The sequence below is a fragment of the Gossypium hirsutum genome, chromosome A09 (assembly GCF_007990345.1).
Source record: "Gossypium hirsutum isolate 1008001.06 chromosome A09, Gossypium_hirsutum_v2.1, whole genome shotgun sequence".
NCBI lineage: Eukaryota > Viridiplantae > Streptophyta > Magnoliopsida > Malvales > Malvaceae > Gossypium > Gossypium hirsutum.
This window is the reverse complement of record NC_053432.1, coordinates 24,663,257-24,668,155: the sequence shown is the minus strand read 5'-3', so window position 1 is coordinate 24,668,155 and position 4,899 is coordinate 24,663,257. Positions and strand designations below refer to the sequence as shown.

The window sequence follows — 4,899 nt, the reverse complement described above, 5'->3', positions numbered from 1 at the left end:
GATAAAAACTTAAAATTAAGCAAAGATATAAGACTATTTTTGTAGTTTATTATAATTAAATTAAAAAAATACTTTTTTAATTAAATTAAAAAAATTGATTTAGTTGAAATTCAAAATTAAAATTAACTAATAAAATTAGATTAATTCAAAATTTTAAATTAAAAAACTGAAAATAATAAATTTATAAATCATAAATTGCAAAACTAAAATGCAAATTTAAATTTCAGTTCCAAACTGTAAAATGAACTATTTAAATAATTAAAAAATATTTTATTTTTCCTATTTCTGATATCATAGGTATGATATGTATCTTTTCGTGGAGGTCGGTTAATGGTAAGCGAAAAACACGAAGGGCAAAAATGAGGAAAATGATTTTTGAAGCGGACAAACTGAGCTCTCAGGGTAGACATTTTCGCGGAACTTTGATCGTCAAGAGGAGAGGAGCGATCGAAAGGTGCGATTCTCTCTCACCAATTCCCCTTTTTCATTTTTTTTTTCTTTTTCCTTCTGAAATTGATTTTGTGAAAATGAAAAGAAATGGGAAGCCTTTTTTTATTTAGATTTGTTAATGATTGTTGGGAGTTAATTTGATAGTTTCAAACTATTTTTGTATTTATTCCTGCATTTTATCAACAATCAAACTGAGTTCAATGGCAGTTCATTGGATTAATCGGCGGATTGGATTACTTGTTTCTTTATAGTTCATTCAAATGGATTATTGTTTCCTTTTTATTTGAGATTTCACCCTTTACTATCCTTCTCATTTTTGGTTTAATTACTTGTATGTACTTTTACTTCATTATTCTAACTTCTTTTGTAATTAGTGATTTTCAATTTTTGAGGGGGATAATCTATGTGTGCAATAGTTCAGTGGCTTAGACATAATCCATTTTGACTCAACAAAGCTAGTTAATGTTGCTGAGTAATTTGGCCCTAGGATAATGAGATTTTTGCTGCCAAGAACTCTCTGATGATGAAGCATCTATTGAAGTTTTTTTTTTCCTGTTTCATAATAATTTATGTGTAACATTCTTCATCACTTGGCACTATTAGCATTTTTTGTGTGGTTTTACATGGTTTTGTACGAGATTTGAGTAGCTAGGCTTTTGATACAATTTGGTATATTGACCTTTGGTGTTTCCTAGTACAACAATACCTAATTTCTCAATTTGTAGTGTTTTCACTAAAACCATTATTTACCTTTCAGCCTCTTTCAGGTTTGGTTCTTACTTTGCCATTCTTATGCTTTCCGTAAAATAGTAGCAGAAACAAGCCTGATTAATGGTTATTATAATGAATCAGCAATGTCACTCTGTTTTACTTCATAATAGTTTAGATGCTTCATTTTCCATATATTAGTGTCAATAAGTGTTTATGGTAATGTTTTAATGGATCAGGAGTATTTGGAGCTTGTTGTTGGCACTCAGTGGTTTTCCAGATGAAGTAATTCTGAACATTTTCCGTGTTTATTTTGTTTCGTTTCCTTTTTCCTTTCAGAAGGGGATAGGATGGGATGATTGGTGGCTAACTTTTTTCATTAATTTTTTTACCATTATTCTATATAGCATATGATAAGAAACTACTAGTATATTTGAAGCATTTTCTTGCTTTTCTGAACAATGTCAAGTTCTTCAGCTTCAATCATTAGCCTTTATTCTCCCTATTTAGCTTTTATCTAAGTAGTTCTTTAACAAAGGAGCTTTATTTATTTTATGGCATTTTATCAGTTTTTTATATATTGAGTATTAGATATCTTATGCATGGCTAAGATTATCATGTATCTTTAGGGTTTATATCTAAGGCTATAAAAAAAAATTATTTGCAAAAAAGCCTAGTAATTTTACTTGCAAGAAGAAAGCCTATATAAATAAGTTGTAGGCTTCAAAACCAATCTTAACATTCTTATTTTTTTTCTTTGAATTAATTTAAAGGAATTTAAGGGTTTTTTTACCCTCAGTTTTCCAGGGTTTCAACTGTTTTCTTACTTGTTTGTTCAGCATTACTCCTTCACATCACTGTGGTTTTCTCTCATACACCACATCATTCTTGTTGTGGCTTTCTTTAATATATTGACCTTGCAAATTGTTCAAAATAATTAGTATTCATGAGTTATTTGTTCATTTAAGAAAAGACTCTTAATTTGTAGTAGTTATTAACTGTAGGTAAGCCTGTTGCACCAATGAAAATGGGGTAAATGTGCTCATTTTAGTTATTTATATGATGTGATGAGTAACAGTGCATTATGTGGATGTAGCACTAATAAGGAAGGACTAGTAAACACATCTAGAAACTAGCCCCTTGGTTAGGTATGGCTGGAGTCTAGATCTAGTTTCTTGAGTCAAGTATTAACCTTTTGTAGTATGTTCCCATTTTGCATTATAAGTATTCATTTTTATGTCCCAATTTTATTTTAATTTGCTTCTGAAGAAAGAATTATTGTTTTTTTTTTTCCTTTTTATAGTTACATTTTTCTTAGTTGTGTTTTGGATCTAATTAGTAATAATTCTCTGTTGGGGTAACAGTAGGCGTGTAAGATGGAATGAGGAGAATTTGTAGAAATTGAAGCAAACAAACCTGTAAGGAAGAAAATAATTGAACCCAAGACACCGTACCATCCCATGATTGATGATGATGATGGTATGCATAGTGTTTACCCTTCTACATAAGTTTAGTATTTCATGCTTAGATACTTGTGTAATTATTCACAAATTGGTGTTGAACTAGCTTTATTTTTAATTTATTTCTGCTTTGGGTTAGAACTTTATTCTGAAAGTTGAATTGCATTTTCACATTGCAATCTGGCTCTTGATTTGCAGGGTCTTTGTCTCCTGTAGGGCATGGTTTCAATGATTGTATCGCTGATGCTATGGATGCAGAGGAGTTGCGATCTGCTTTGAAGGATGTGGCTTCCTCGAGCAAAAAAACAATTGGGCAGTCTAGTGGTTGGACATCTTCTGATGATGATGATGATCCTATGGAAGAAGGTTTGCTAACTATTGTTGCTAAATAGTCCTTTTCCCTTGGAATATTGAAAATGGTTTTACTATAGTTAAAGTTGATTAGTGTTTTTGATGACTTGCTTTATCAGTTTATCTTTCATTAGAGTAAAATTGTGCAAATCCTTGTCAGATTGAATTGTACAAGGTTTGTTCTAGTAGAAAACCTTTTTATTGTTAAACACCAAAACCCTTTCTTGTTTTCCTAGTAAAACTAGGGTGTGAGGTTGAGTGTTGAAATGCTTAGGATTTAGCTTTGTTGTGTCTGTTGAAAGATTCACAATGTTGAAATTCATAAAAGGGTTATTGCATCTAAACTTCTGCTTTACGTTATAGTTAGGAATTGTCATTTTCTTGTGTCATTTTCTCTTGGTTCCATTCATATATGTATGGTTCTCTTAGTTTCTTTAGTACTCATTCAATTATTTAGCAAGTAAACAGAAACAAGTAAGATGTACTAAGATCATATATATATCTCGTTCTACAGCATGAAGGTTCACACTGCTATTTCCTCCAACATTCCATCATATTACTCTTTAGTTGATAACTCGTTATGATTTACTATCTTGTTTATCTGTGGTTGATAGTTTTAAGCCTGGTTTACTGAAACAGATGGAGTGGTATGAGTTTTAAGGAGCATAAAAGCACATTATAATTGAGTAAAACAAAAATTTCCTTGAAGAGGTATGATGTTGATTCGTTCATCTTAGGTATCAAAGAAGAAAAAGATGAAGGCAATGCAACTTTGCCTCAAGATCTTCTGCAGGACAGCTAATGGATTGTAGAAGTCATCTGTACTATGTCTGAGATGTTCAGGCCGACTCTTTGACATCCTTTTGTGGTAGTTTGATGCTATTTTGGTGCCAAAGAAAAAGAAACTATAGTTATGTATTTTTTATCCCTTTTGACTTAAAATTGTACATCATATTCCTAGTTTGGCATGTTTGTATTGAGTATTGTGTTACTCCTAACATTTTATGTTGTTATTTACTGTGAAGAAAAGGTATTGTTAACTACAAGCAAAATATGGGAATTTGTTCATCATTAAATGAGATTATCCTGTAATATATGCAGTTCACCTATTGTGCACCAGATTGATAGAAATGTAGCTATGGTTTAAATGAAGAATATTTCTCAAGGGATTGTTAAGTTTGTGGACACTGATGCCTTCTTTAAGACTTGGAACAAAATGTTGACTAGGTATACTCAGGATCTGATCGAATTTTCTTAGATTATATAATATGAAATATATATAATATTAATAAATAAATAATCTTAATACACAATGATTATAATATTTTATAGCATAATGACTTATCTGGTCTTTTATTTATTTTTCGCTTATTTTAGTTCATAATTTGTACTGTCTGTCAAATTAGTAAAAAGTAAATGAAAATATTTAGTTTTACTAAAAAATAAATGAAATATGTAGTTTTACTAAAAATAAATGAAATATTTAGTTAACTTTTTCGATATTTAAACAATTAATTATTTTTAAATTAAAAAAATGTTTTATAATTTTATGATATAATAATTTTAGAATTTCAAAAATGATCTTTTTCATTTTTAAAAATTTTAAATTTAAAAAGTTAATTCATTACTGATATTATATCCATCACATCAGCAAAGTTAATAGACATTAATTTTTTTATTTATTTTAGGATGATTTAACAAATAGTACAAATGCAAAAGTTAAAAAGAGGTGAAAATTTAATTGGTGGGTTAAAATATTTCTTTTATAAAGTTAAAAGACCAAATAAGTCATTATGTCTATTTTATTTAGATATATTATAGAAAAACTGACATATAGATATAAAAAAAAATTATAAAAATTAAAATAAATACAAACTAAACATGAAAATTATAATAAAATTAATTAACCTTGATTTGATAAACATATTAA

The 4,899-nt window shown here is 28.9% G+C and overlaps 1 long non-coding RNA gene across 1 annotated transcript; it reads left to right on the top strand.

Moving 5' to 3' along the window:
• Positions 1–284: 284 nt before the first annotated feature.
• LOC121206643 (uncharacterized) lies at positions 285–3,162 on the top strand. The gene is made up of 3 exons (XR_005901728.1): positions 285–454; positions 2,523–2,637; positions 2,817–3,162. It is a non-coding gene; the product is annotated as an uncharacterized lncRNA (long non-coding RNA).
• The last annotated feature ends 1,737 nt before the right edge of the window (positions 3,163–4,899 follow it).